This window comes from Bos mutus, chromosome 6, assembly GCF_027580195.1.
Source record: "Bos mutus isolate GX-2022 chromosome 6, NWIPB_WYAK_1.1, whole genome shotgun sequence".
NCBI lineage: Eukaryota > Metazoa > Chordata > Mammalia > Artiodactyla > Bovidae > Bos > Bos mutus.
Genome location: NC_091622.1, coordinates 100333514 through 100348899, shown reverse-complemented (window position 1 = coordinate 100348899; position 15386 = coordinate 100333514). Strand labels below are relative to the sequence as shown.

Genomic DNA, 15386 nt, shown 5'->3' with positions numbered 1-15386 from the left:
TTTTTTGGAAGATGGCAATATTTTATAGTATTAGTATCTATCTTTACCCTCAAATATGTATTCAAAGTCTACCTGAACATGCTACAGAAGCAGAATTTATTTATTTTTTAAAGCTTTTTTTTAAAAATGTGGACCATTTTTAAAGACTTCATTGAATTTGTTACAGTATTGCTTCTGTTTCATATTTTGGTGTTTTGGCCTTGAGGCATGTGGGATTTTAAATCCCCGATTAGGGATCGAACCCTGCACTCCTTGCATTGGAAGGCGAAGTCTTAACCACTGGTCCAAGAGGGAAGTTCCCAGCAGCAGCAGAATGTAGAGCACTGAGAAACTGGTAAGATTACTATAAAAAAAAAATGTAGGACTGCACACGTCCCCAAATGAGGACATTTATTTCCAGTTCTATCTACTTTTTAAAATTTTGGGACAACTTGCTGTGTACACTATTTCATGGAGTTCCTTCTTTTCTGTGATTCCTAACTTCTTTGTTGGGTTAGAAAAGGTAAATACAGAAGAGAGTTTTGACCAGCCTGGACTGGCAATACGTGGCATGCGCCTGCTATATAGATCTTACAGACCCTAGTTATAACAAATGTTTACTGATTAGTGGTTAAATGCCTGATATATTTATTTTTAGACCAACTTTTCATTTTTTCCAATCCAACTCACGAAGAACAAAATCATATGTGAAACAGTCACACTAAACTTGGCCCAAAACAGAAGGCTATGAGTACAGTGCCTGGAAGAATGCTTATTCATTACTCCCTAGACTAGCATATTTCTCAGCAGAGAGAAGAGCATATACTGTAGCCATGGAAAATCTGGGGAACTGGAACTCTTGAAAATACCATTTATGCTACATCAAACTTGAGCCCACTCAGGCAATGTAAATCTTTCCATATGTGATGAGTGCTTGCTGCCCAGCTTCCAATTCTGAAAGAGACACTGAAAATATCCCAAATACTCCTTTTTAATTTATACCAAGAGTCTCCATCTGTCTTTATGCTTTGAGTTAAGGAATGGTTCTCTAATAAACTAGAAAGAGAGGAGAGCAAAGAGATACTATCTCATATTTCAGGTATAAATTGAAACCATCTTCCTATCCCAGAATAGATCTACATTTCAATAAAAATTAATTGCCCCTTCAATTGTAGATAACAACAAAATTAAAGACAGTCAAAACACAATCTATCTTGAATTTTGAATTGTATCCTAAAACTCTCAATGTTTTGGCCCTGGATAATGTTATGGGGACCATTTTCTTAATCCAAAACCAAGACATATGGCGTGATAAGGAATGGTTTGTGCTGCTACATGGGGAGCAAGAGATAGTCTGAGAGCTGTAATAGAGCCAATAAATTGCCAAAATCCCTAAGGTATTTAGATGACTTAAAGCAGTGCTTTTCAAGTATGACCCATGGACCACTTGCATCATTATCACCTGGACTTTTTGTTAAAATACCTGTTTCAGGGCCTTGAGCTAGACTAACTGAATCAGACACTCTGGACAAAGGCTCAGAAGTCTGCTTTTTAGGTTCTTCAGGTGATTTTTACACCTGCTAAAGGAAATATTATACTCCAAGAGTTCCTGAGAGAAAACAAGAGAAAGGAGTATTAACATCAGGGCATTGGAGGACAGGCCAGGAACTCAGACAAGAAAACATCCTTATTTAGATCTTAAAGCAAGATGTAGTAATCTTGGAAGAGAAAGTGTCAGGCTGATGTCACTTTAATAGGACTTCCCACGGGGATTTAGAAGAATCCTTGACATTGTACCTAAGGAAGGTGGGCCATCATAATCTCCAGGAACAGCCTCTATAGGGAATGGATTGAAATAGCTGCACTAACTTCCCCATCCCCTACAACTTTCTGGTAGTCAATCACAAACATCAGAAGCCCAGAATAGGCATTGTTGTTGTTGTTGTTGAGTCGCTAAGTCCTGTCTGCCTCTTTGTGACCCCATGGACTGGATTTCCCAGATAAGGATACTGGAGGGGGTTGCTGTTTCCTTCTCCAGGGGATCTTCCTGAACCAGGGGTTGAACTTGCATCTCTTGCATTGGCAGGCAGATTCTTTACCACTGAGCCACCAGGGGAGCCCTAGAATAGACAAAGCCCTACAGAATATCTGGTTTTCTCTGATCACTAACACTGGTCATATGCTTCTCTCTACTACCGTGTGACTCACTGCTAGCCCTGCCCCAAAGATTTGAGATCTCCTATTGTAACCTGAGTTCTTGCTTTTTTTTTTTTGGTGTCTCAGTTCCTATCTAATGTCTAGTCCCCAGGTGCTTAAGGAGCCTGCATCTTACTTTACATTTTACTCTTAAGAAGAGTCCTCTTCATGAACTCCAGTCAATCTGCAGACCAATTTCCCTGAAAAAACAAGGCTGCTTGACCTGTTTGGCATCCCTCTTCTTTGACTGCCTGCCATCGTATTCTCTTTGACTGACCAGACCTCATTTGCCATATTCTGGTAGCCCTGATGCTGACTGCTTCTCCAGATTATACCTCAATGTTGCTTAACCTGGAGGATGCAGTGTCTGGCCTTTCAGAAAAGATTTTTGTTCAAAGCCTGCATTTGCCTGTGTATGGAGGGTTAATCTCTTGCCCCACCCATGCACACAAGTCTACTTCTGCACGCCACTCTCTTCCATCTGCACAATGAATAGTAAGAAACTGGGCCATACATAGGCAGTTATCGAGTTTTGGCCAAGGAGTCCCATAGACGTCCCAGAAGACCCGTGAAGACCTAAACAGATATGAGTTAGAAAATTCTCCCATCAGTAAGTTGCATCATGAACTCCTCAGGGAGGCTCAAGAGAGAGGGTGTATATGTATACTTACAGCTGATTCATGTTGCTGTATGGGAGAAACCAACACAACATTGTAAAGCAATTATCCTCCAATTAAAAGGAGAAAAGAACTCCTCAGGATCTTTACAAGGAACTCCTTGGCAAGTACAGATTCAGCCTTTACTCTTTGAGTAAACTATAAACTACTCAGAAAGCCAGTCAGTGGCTTTTTTTTTCCTTTCTCTATGGAGCTTACAGATTTGGAGCAGATTTTTTTTTTTTTTTGTAGCTTAGCTGTGTTTTAAGAACTTGGGTAAGGATCACTCATTACCAGTATGAACTCAGTTTATAAGGTACTTTTTGACAGGCAACAATCCTGAGCACTTTACTAAAATTTCAGCATTTGCTCTGTGTCCCTTAAGAGAACATCAATAAGGAACAGAAAGATAACAGATGTTTCCGGTCCTTAGAGATCAGAATTTGAATGAGATGGAAACTAAAATATGAGGCTCTATGAAGCTGTCTCATGTAGAGATTCTCCTATAAGGTTTTTCTTTTCATTCCCTAATCCTCTCACCTCTACGCGGAGCTCAAGACCTACAAACGTCACATCCTATACTTTGTCTTTCCAACCTTGATCTCCCTCCCACTTCAAAGAAAAACAAGTACAGTTTAGACTTTTAAAATGAAAACAAACATTATTTCCACACTAGTATTTTTTATAGTAACGTAGACGAGAAAGAGCAATTGGTTTAAAAAATGATTTCTGTAGAAGGGAGGAATGGGAGTTCTATAAAATCCAATGCACAACATAAAACTTCTTTATTCTTTGTTACTGTCAAGTGGTTAATCCAGGATCCCCCCCTTTCCTAGAAGCCATATGACGTTATGGACATTTAGGGTTCCATGTCTGGGACGAGGGAGAGTGGGGATGTGGTCCATGGTCACCATGCACTGTCCACATAGGCTTCTCTGAGATGCTGATTTCCTCCTTTCTTGTCTGTTGCTGGAGGTCAGTCCACGTGCCCTGGGACTAAGTCCTCTTTGTCCCGACTCCTGACATCACTCTGCTCCTTCTCTTCCTCTCTTGGCTGCATTTACAGCATAAGGATCAGCTGGGAGAATGTTTTGGACATGTCTGCCTAAATACTCGTGTCTAATGACCTGGCATCAGGCAGAACAGCACTAAAACTGGTTCCAGTTTTATACTTCCATGCACTTCATATAGGAAGCAATTTATAGATTCCACTGCTCCTGTTTAGTCACTAAGATCCCACTAAGTCAGTAAGATTCCACTGCTCCTGTTTAGTCTAACTCTTTTGCGACCCCATGGACTATAGCCTGCCAGGCTCCTTCTGTCAGTGCGATTTCTCAGGCAAGAATACTGGAGTAGGTTGCCATTTCCTTCTCCAGGGGATCTCCCCAAACCAGGGATTGAACAGGTGTCTCTTATGTCTCCTGCATTGGAAGGTACATTCTTTATCACTAGTGCAACCTGGAAGCCCTGTCTTACATTTCCCCAATATGATCCAGGTTTTCAGGTCTGTCTCCAGGGTACCTGGTTCAGGGAGTGAGAGAGAGGATGCCAGAGCATGGAGCCCCAACGTGGGTGAGCCCACATCTTCAAGCATCTGAGGCCCCTCTGCTTTCCTTTAATTTTTTCCTTTGGTCCCACTACCATGAGAATCATCATCTGCTCTTGAGGATGGGATAAAAGGTCTGCTTTATTTTGTTTTTGTCATTATTTTGAACCTGAGGATTTAAGAAGTTACCTTTTGAAACTCAAAAGCTGTCACAAACAAAAATATCTAAAACACTTCTTTCCAAATTAGGCCTTTCCTGAGGCAATATTTGTCATAAAACAAAGGAGTTTTGAGCAAGTACAAGAGAACAGACCATGAATGAATATCTAAAAATATTTCTTGAACGTTAACATTGAGTCTAAGCTTCCATCATATATAGGGATTGCTGAAATTCTGACAAAAGGCGAAGAAGCTAAAATTGTAAAAGTTTAATGAAACTATCCTTGACCCTAACCTGAGTGGCAAAAATGGTCATCAACTTTATCATAAAATCTGAGTAAATGTGGAATAAAATATATTTAGAGGAAAAACCTGGAATAATATATCCAGAGGGAAAAAGAAGCAAGCTCATGGTCTTTTGCCTGTGTCTTTTTATTTTCCAATGGACTGACCAGATGTCTAGAGGGACAGGCTGGCCCAGCCTTTCCATACCATTGTATGGGAAAACCTTACACAGGATTTATGTTCCTTGGTAACTAGAAGACTAGAGCAATACCAAGCCCCTAAATCTGGCATCTGTGCGTCAGGCAATGTGCTGCACACTGGCCAGACAATCTATAAGACAAAAGCATCCAGGAGCTTACAGTGCAGTGGAGCTAGGAAAGTAAGCTAGCAAATAAGAAGTTAAAATGCAAAGCAATGGAAGCCAATGAAGAGGGCTGTGGAGTTGAAGTGCAGGGATGGGGCAAGGGAGAAAATCTCAGAAGAGGGAAGTACTGATTTCTGGAAAGACAGGACTGACCAACTGTCTTTCTAGGCTGAAAGACCCCACCTTGTGTAGAATATAATGCAGAGGGGAGACTGCAGAGATGCTAATGCCAGGTGCATATATGAGAAAGCGGCAGAGATGGAGACAAACCTGAGGGGAGGGAGGGAAACAATCATTCTTATCAAGTCCATCATCTCGAGTCTTTTCCCCCAATCTCTGTGTGTGTTCATAAGAGATTGGTTTTTCATAATTTTTTTTGCTCCAGTATTACTTTAAAAAAAATTATTGGAGTATAGTTGTTTTACAATGTCGTGTCAGTTTCTTCTGTACAGCAAAGTGAATCAGTCAAATGTATACACATACCCCCACTTTTTGGATTTTCTTCCCTTTTAGGTCACCATAGAACACTGAGTGGAGTTCCCTGTGCTATATACAGAAGTTTCTCATTAGTTATCTTTTTTACACATCGCATCAACAGCGTATATATGTCAACCCAAATCTCCCAATCCATTCTACCCCCTGGTTTGTCATATTTCAAAACTGTATAACATAAAGTTCATATGTTCTGAACTGTACGAGTTTATCTCTGGCATAGAGCCTGACTTCAGAGAGGACTGTGGAGCACTGGGAGTCGCACTTTGCAGATAACTCACAAAAATTTCATTATTTTATTTGCTATACATATATCACTCATTCTCATTTCAGAAGTTGAAGAAGTTGAATATCAAGCATATGGAAGGCTTTCTTTACCCAAAAGCAGCTCCCAGGAATGAAAAAGAGATGGATCTTAATATACATACTAAGTAAGTGAAGTCGCTCAGTCGTGTCTGACTCTTTGCGACCCCATGGACTGTAGCCTACCAGGCTCCTCCCTCCATGGGATTCTCCAGGCAAGAGTACTGGAGTGGGGTGCCATTTCCTTCTCCAGGGGATCTTCCCAACCCAGGGATCAAACCCAGGTCTCCCGCATTCCAGGCAGATGCTTTAACCTCTGAGCCACCAGGGAAGCCCCAATATACATACTGGATGCTAACAATTCCTGCTGACTCAGAAAGAGAGAAAAGGGGAGAGAAGAGTCAGGCTTATTCTTTGTGAGTTTGAGACTGTTCATTTCAATCAATATTCCAAGAAGTTGCCAGTATAAACGCAAGGTAGATGTTCTTCCAGAAGAAACGTGTTGTGGACTTGCTTTATGATCATGGAAAAGTCACTTAGCCTACTTTGAACTGTTTTGGTCATTTGAAATGTGTGCAGGCTCAATGACAAGATCTTTAAGATCCCATCCAACTTCCTTATTGTATGATTTGTGCAATTTCCATTTAGAAGTAATTAATGAGCTGATTAAGGAAATGAAATAAACCACAGAACCCTTTGATGTTAAGAAAGAGCCTAAGTCCTCTGACAGGAATAATTTCATGGTCTCTAGGGGAAAGCCCTAAAGGAGACACTAGCATAGCTTTTAAAAAAAACTCATATTTGGCACAAGGGCAAATGGTCAGTGTGTCTACCCAAAGAGACAGGCATGTATCAATTTGGAAAAACCACATTAATCCATTGCTCTAGGTTAAAAATATAGTGAAATAATATTCCTCAAAGACACCTGAAAACCCTTAATCGTTACTGTGGAGTATTTCTGCTTAAATTTGACTATGTCTCTGCATGGATTCTTAAATTCAAAAAAAGATAAGCAGTAAGCTGGATTTAGAAAAGGCAAAGGAACCAGAGATAAAATTGCCAATATCCGCTGGATCATCAAAAAAGCAAGAGAGCTCCAGAAAAACATCTACTTTTGCTTTATTGACTACACCAAAGCCTTTGACTGTGTGGATCACAACAAACTGTGGAAAATTCTGAAAGAGATGGGAATACCAGACCACCTGACCTGTCTCCTGAGAAATCTGTATGCAGGACAAGAAGCAACAGTTAGAACCGGACATGGAACAACAGACTGGTTCCAAATCAGGCAAGGAGTACATCAAGGCTGTATATTGTCACCCTGCATATTTAACTTTTATGCAGAGTACATCATGAGAAATGCCAGGCTGGATGAAGCACAAGCTGAAATCAAGATTGCCAGGAGAAATAACAATAACCTCAGATACGCAGATGACACCACCCTCATGGAAGAAAGCGAAGAAGAACTAAAGAGCCTCTAGATTAAAGTGAAAGAGGAGACTGAAAAAGGATGCGATGGTTGGATGGCATCACTGATGTGATGGACATGGGTTTGAGTAGGCTCTTGGAGTTGGTGATGGACAGAGAGGCCTGTGCTGTAGTCCATGGGATTGCAAAGAGTCAGACTGAGTGACTGAACTGAACTGAACTGATGCAAATGAGGCAGGAAATTTATTATCAAAAATCCTGGGTAGACTTCTGGTTATTCCACTTGTTTACTTTGTGACTATAAGGTTGAGTTGTAGAGAATAAAGAAAACCACCTAGCAATATAAAAGTATTTATTTGCACCATGTAGTTTATGGTTATCAAAAAGGGAAAAATAATTGTTTAACTTTTCTTCTCCTTTCTTAAAAGAAAAAAGTGAGGCCAGAATGCCTTTGTCTCAAAACAAAATGACACACTCATCACCACTGGCAATTAGACTAAGGTCATTGGTGTTATCAGAGAAGGCAATGGCACCCCACTCCAGTACTCTTGCCTGGAAAATCCCATGGATGGAGGAGCCTGGGAGGCTGCAGTTTATGGGATCACAAAGAGTCGGACACGACTGAGCGACTTCACTTTCTCTTTTCACTTTCATGCATTGGAGAAGGAAATGGCAACCCACTCCACTGTTCTTGCCTGGAGAATCCCAGGGACGGGGGAGCCTGGTGGGCTGCCATCTGTGGGGTCGCACAGAGTCGGACACGACTGAAGCGACTTAGCAGCAGCAGCACTGGTGTTATTTGGGTTTGCCTTCAGTGTTGGGTTGTTGCTCAGTCACTCGGTTGCGTCTGACTCTCTGCTGCACCGTGGCCTAGGCCTCCCTGTCCTTCACTACCTCCCGGAGTCTGCTTAAACGCATGCCCATCGAACTGGTGAGCCATTAGACCCTCTCATCCTCTGTGTCCCCTTCTCCTCTTGGCCTCAATCTTTCTTGGCATCAGGGTCTTTCTTTACCAACTTTAGTGTAGGTTTTTTCATTAAGCCAAAGGAACTCAAGAAGAATAAATAAGCCAGTCTCTTTAAGATTAATTGGATTTCACCTTTTAAGAATGTTCAATATAAATCTAATAAAATGTGCTCTTTTGCATAGGAAATGAAGGAAGGAATGCATGGGAAGTGTATAGAGCACTAGCTAGAACACATACATGTTATTCATGATTGGAACTCTTTTTTTATGTGAGAAAATGAAAGCTTACAAATAGTAAGTGGCTTGCATAGGATAGTACATGCAAAGTGTACCAGAGTTGGGGCCTCAACTCCTGAAAGTCAACTCCATAGCCTTTGCTCTTAATCTTCTACTAAGAACTCACTGAAAAATTAGTTGGGGGGAAGACTATACATAGATATGTCCTTTAAACTGCCAATGGTGTGGATTAGAATGGTAAAGGACTGAAGAAATTAAATTCTGAGGAAGATGGTGCCCATGAGAACAATGAGAAGAAAATGCTGAGAATACGTATTTTTGAATCCTGTAATCACCATCACCTGGCTGTATAGGAAGTGAGGAAGAAGATAAAGATGAAGGACTCATTTGAGTGAAGGAAAGACATTGAGTTCGAAACACTAGAATACCTGAAACAGGTATTGTATAGGGGGCTCTGACCAGCAGGGCAACTACTTAAGAAATAATATATAGGTGAAATGGCGTGGCTGTGTTCCAAGAAAATTTATGAAAACAGGCAGAGGGCCAGATTTGGCCTATGGACTGTAGTTTACCAACCCTCATCCTAGATAGCTCAAAGTAAAAGGGAATAACAGACAGGTACTGGCACAGGAATGGGGGTAGCGGGTTACCATAGTAAACCTCAGAATCTAGTACGGGAAAGAAACAGAAGTAGGAATTCCCAGCTTGGTCCCCCACTCATTAAAAATGACTGAGTCTACATACGAAATATACCTTTCCGACATAAAAATACCTTTTTCGATACTACGTATAGTCAATTTGGGACTAAAATACAGCCCAGTTCCCTGCTAAGACAAAGCATTGTGAATCCAGAGGAAGGGGGCGTTTAAAACAACTTGTACAAAGGATGAGTTGGGAGAGATCTTGCTGACCTGACCTCTAGATTGGGCTTTAAGTTGAAGCCGTGAGACTGGATGCAGTCCTCTGAGGAAGAAAGTATAATAGGGGAAAATCAAACAATAAAACAAACACAGAACCAGGAAGCGGCAAGAAGACAGGAGACCTCTGAAGAGAGTGAAGAAAAAAGGGATGGAAGTGCAGGCCAGTATCAGATCCCTAATACCCCAGGACAGAAGTATTTCAAGAAGAGAGCACAAAGGTAAACAGTATAAACGGTAGCAAGGGGGAGGTGGGCACGAAGATAAGAAGCTGTTGGATGTAACCATCATGTCAGCCATCATTAGCAACCTCTGAGAGATTTTCAGTATTTGATAGAAATAAATGTCCAATTGCAAAGAGTTATAGACTCAGAAACTCCAATACTTTGGCCACCTGATGCGCAGAGCTGACTCATTTGAAAAGACCCTGACGCTGGGAAAGATTGAGGGCAGGAGGAGAAGTGGAAGACAGAGGATGAGATGGTTGGATGGCATCACCAACGAAATGGACATGGGTTTGGGTGAACTTCGGGAGTCAGTGATGGACAGGGAGGCCTGGTGTGGTGCGGTTCATGGGGTCGCAAAGAGTCGGACACAACTGAGCGACTGAACTGAACTGACAGAGTCAGAGGGAGGCGAGGAAGCAAAGACAGAAAATACAAATTTTTCTTGGCACCAAAAAGAGAAAACTTGGTTGAGAAAGCTGAGTGTGTGTTTGCTCAGTGTAACAGAGGCCTGAACATTGGTTGTGCCCTGAGGAAAAGCGCAGGAACAGGTAAAAGGACATAATTTATGAAGCAAAGCCTGGTTTCATCTTCATAAATATTTTGTTTAAAAGTTCCATAAACAGCAGTGGCCCAGGAAATGCTTCAGCAAATACTCATTAATGAAACGACAGCTATTTAAAAATGTTCCCATAGCTGTTATATGTTTACCACCCCTTGTGTAATAAAGACTTCTGGCATGGAATTTTGAGCTCCTTCTTTAGTATGAGAACGCTTCCGTTCCCTGAGGATTTTCAGAGAACAGGGTACATGGTTGACCTCTTACTCAACAGGAGGAAATTATGCTTTCACCTCTTGCCCCTGAATAATTTTATCATCCAGTCATTACTTCTTCTGGATGAAGATAGAAATAAGACTGAAAGCCGGAAGCCTGGATGCTAAATGAGTAATATTTCCGGACGTAGTTCCCCTACTCTGTAAAACGAAGGATTTAGACTTGCTCATTGCTAAGTCATCGCAGCTCTAAAAGAACCAAATGAGCAGAAAAGACATATGTAAATCAATGCTTGTTCTTATTTTATTTATCACACAACACACTGAAACAATGCAGGTCCCCAACAGTGTGGGAGGGGTGTGTTTTATTATGTATGGGATAGTCATAGAACAGAGGATTATACCCTTGTCAATTATTTGTTTTCCAAGGTGTTCTGAAGATATAGAAAAAGTTGCCAATAAAATTTTACATGAAAAAGGTGGAGTCCAAATTTGCAGTGTGAAGCTGATTTTGTAAAAATAAGGTGAAACGAAATATTGGTGCCATATTATGAACACAGATACAGAAGGAAATCTAACAATAGGAATTACTCTACTGGAGAGTGAAATTCGTGACAATTTATTTTCCTTTTATATTATCATTCTCTTTATAATCCTCGTAATAGTTAACTCCTTTGTGAGTTAGGAAAGGTATTTTACATTTAATGTTTTACAGGAAGGTCACTTTCTTTTCCATTGTACTCAACTCTACTTAAAATGTTTTCAAGTGCGGAGGAGGACCTCTGGGTGCTAACTTTCCTGATGGACTAGCCCTGTGCTCTGGAGAAGGACTACAGAAGATATGCTTGATATTAAACATATTCAAAAGCAAGTCGGTTGGAGATAGAAGATACAGACAAATGAAAACTGCCCAGAATTATTATTATTTTCTTGTTAATTTGGAAGTGAAGTGAAGTCACTCAGTCGTGTCTGACTCTTTGTGACCCCATGGACAGTAGCCTACCAGGCTCCACCATACATGGGATTTTCCAAGCAAGAATACTGGAGTGGGCTGCCATTTCCTTCTCCAGGGGATCTTCCCAACCCAGGGATCTAACCCGGGTCTCCTGCATTGCAGACAGACGCTTTACCGTCTGAGCCACCAGGGAAGCCCTGTTAATTTGGAAAGATGTCAGCATTTTACCTAGATCTTTGTAACTTATCTAATCTTTGTTTAAAGCTTACCAAAATAATATTTGGCTTGTAAAATTGTCTTAGACTCAGCCATTTTTATTTATTCTTCTGTTTCCACCCCCAACTATTAATACAGCAAATGCTAGCAGCATCTTCTTATAGCAAATGCATTATCAATTCCACAATGCTTTCAGCGAAATCAACAAACCAAAAAGGGGTATTGGAAAATGGCTGATACCTCTATGTCCTCCAACTCTACTTTTTAAATTATTATTGACAATAGGCACCCGATGCTGTTTCTTCATAGCAATTTACAGTTCCAAATTACTCGTTGCTAACAGCAATTTCATAATTTGTTAAATGGCATTATATAATGAAATTTTCATGTTTTAGCATGCCCCAGCAGTGAACTAAATAGCAAACACTTTGGTAATAAAATATGAAGTAAAATATATATGGTTTTTGGATCATGTATTTGTTAACAATCTTTTAAGTTATATTCACTTAACAGACACTTAGATCTGCTGCTGCTCAGTGGTGTCTGACTCGTTTTGACCCCATGGAATGTGGCCTGCCAGGCTCCTCTATCCATGAGATTTCCCAGGCAAGAATACTGGAGTGGATTGCCATTTCCTTCTCCAGAGGATCTTCCCAATCCAGGGACTGAACCCACGTCAACGGTGTCTCCTGCATTGCAGGCAGGTTCTTTACATGCTGAGCCACCCGGGAAGCCACTTATTGCACTAAAACATACCAAAAGAATCTCGGTCTTTAACCACATCACCTCTTTAGTTGTCCAGAAGTATTGATTTAGTTCATCAAAAAAGGCCAGTATATAAGGATATAGTTCTGCTGTTTGAGCATCTTTTCTTTCCTGAGAGGCTGCAATTGAAAATAAGCTAAATGCAGATTTTTATCAGAACAAATCAATTATCTCTCTGTTCACCAATTGAAGAAATATCAGTAGCTTCTCTCTCTAGTTCACATCCTACAGCATTAAGCTTGACAGCCCCTTGGAAAGCATACATCTTGCTCACTGAATTCTAGTTTAAGAGGGGCTAGCTTTGACTACTTCTGGAGAATTCTCACAAGGTTGTGTGAAAAAAAAGTATCCTTATAAGGCCCTGCGGGCTTCCCAGTGGTACAGTGGTAAGGAATGTGCCTGCCAGTGCAGGAGACTCAGGAGATGCAGGTTCGATTCCTGGGTCAGAGCAGGAAATGGCAACCCACTCCATTATTGCTGCCTGGAGAATCCCATGGACAGAGGATCCTGGTGGGCTACAGTCTAGAATGTTGCAAAGAGTCGGATACAACTGGGTATGCATGCAGACACATAAGGTATTATCAGTGAACACTGTCACATGTTAATTTATTTCAAATTTTCCTTCTTTACTAATTTTAAGAGTCATTTTCTAAATAGAAACCTTCCCAAGTGTGCATTCCTAATGACACTGAGTTTTCAGTGATAATATATATCATGCGTCAAATTTTCTAATTAGGTATGAATGTGAAAATTAAATTTTAATTAACCTGAAACAGTCAAGTAGAGAAAACTTTTACTGAATTAACATAGTATTCTTTCCATTTGAAAATAACACATGCCATTTAACCAAAAGTAGGGGGCAAAAATAAGCAAAATTTCTACTTTTTAGATAATGTTTCTACATTTACGCAGACCCTAAATTCGCTGTTGCAAACAAAAGATAGTCCCTAGTTCATTGTTTCAAACAGAAAGAGTTTGTCATATATATCACAAAATGCTTTTACACCTAGGACCAACTTCCACAGCGACTAGGTGAAACCTGTTTTTTTTTGTTTTTTTTTTAAAATAGTTTCAGTTTGAAAAGGGCCTTCAATACAAAAGACCTCACAGCGTAATTCTTTATAAAGCTCTATGATCAAGGAATTAGCAGTGGATTCTTAGTAAAGCTGGAATGTAGAACTACTCTGGACTCAATCTATAGCTTCACGTATTGTCTAACATACCCAGTTTTAATTTCTTTCTTGTGTCAAACAGAATTAATGATCAAGATCATTGAGAAACCAGTGATCCATTTTGCTCTGAAATGCACTACATAAAAAAATGTGGGAAGATAAGAAAACATATATTCAGCTACTAAATTCAATGTTTTATGGCATTTTCAGCTTAGAAAAATCTGTAAATAAGAGAAAGATGCAGTTTTTAAAAACCAAGATATAATGGAGACAGTTAGCCTTACTTTCCTCTTTTTTTCCCTGAAGTTTCATCAGCACACAGAAGAACAGCAGAGATTAGATGACAATGATCATTTTTCCTTTTCTCTCTTTTCTACCAAGCAGTATTATGCTATTTCTCAGACACACATGCATGTGAACAGCATATGTGTGAATGAGGCTAAAATAATGTACTTAGTACTTGTCCACTCACGCATGCTCAGTTGTGTCCAACTTACTGTGACCCTATGGATGGACTGTAACCTGCCAGGCCCCTCTGTCCATGGAATTCTCCAGGTTAGAATGTTGGAGTGGGTTTCCATTTCCTTCTCCAGGGGATCTTCCCAATCCAGGGATCAAACTCTCGTCTCCTTATCTCCTGCATGGCAGGCAGATTCTTGACCCCTGTGCCACCTGGGAAGCCCAGTATTTGATTAATACTAATTAATATTATAGCCCCCTTGAAATTGGTTAGTCACTGATTCCTTGACACATACCTCCGGTAATTGTGTAAAAAGGAAAACAAACAGCACTTTCTGTATCTGATGTAGGAATGAGGTAGTTATCCCAGAGCCACTTCCATGGCAACTTCTACTACAGAACACAACTAAGAGTTTGGACACAAACCAAAAGCCTCCTAAGCACCTAAAATAGATGTCACCATGTCTGTGCACTTTGGCTCTGCACTTTCCTCATACAAGGTTCTCTTGGGTCTTCGGATAAAGTTATAGCCTCTCATTCCTTCCATGTTTTTTTTAATAAACTTGTTTTCTGGTTTTCTTGTGCACAGCACGAATGAAATGATCATTACAAAGAGATGGTTGAAGCTGAAGAGAGTTAATAGAGGAATACAAATTGTCCACACCAGCAGGTAAAGAGATCACAGTTCCAAATGAATGATGAACACAAGAAAAAAAAGTCCCATAAAAATAATACAATTTTTTAAAGCACAGTAATTATGTGACCTTATGACGTAAAAAGGATGGCCTTACACACCACAGAACAGGCCCTGCAAGTATTATTATGTTATAGAATAAATCTATGATGTGTATTCATGACGACAATACTGAGAAACTCACAAAACTTTGAATTTAGTCCTCTCCAGAGAGACAGTAAAATATCTAAGGCTTCCCAGGTGGCTCAGTGGTAAAGAATGCGCTAGCCAATGCAGGAGACTTGGGTTCTACCCCTGAGTTGGGAAGATCCCTTGGAGGAGGAAATGGCAACCTAATCCAGTATTCTTGCCTGGGAAATCCCATGAACAGAGGAGCCTGGCAGGCTACAGTCCATGGGGCTGCAAAGAGTTGGATACAACTGAGCACATACATATTATTATAGATTTCAGAAAGATAACTCTCCAAAAAATGGCTAAATTCTCTCTAAACTTTAGGAGTTTTCAGTAGTAAACTTCTAAGCTTCCTTTTCTGGAAAGTCCATAGATAGAAAACTCCTTAGTTCTCTGTTACTTGTTTACTGACCAGCAGCGAATACTAT

The 15386-nt window shown here is 40.3% G+C and overlaps 1 protein-coding gene across 3 annotated transcripts in view; it reads right to left on the bottom strand.

Annotated features, from left to right (window-relative positions):
- Positions 1 to 15386, bottom strand: part of ARHGAP24 (Rho GTPase activating protein 24) — a 545966-nt gene that overhangs the window by 210237 nt on the left and 320343 nt on the right. The window lies entirely within an intron of this gene.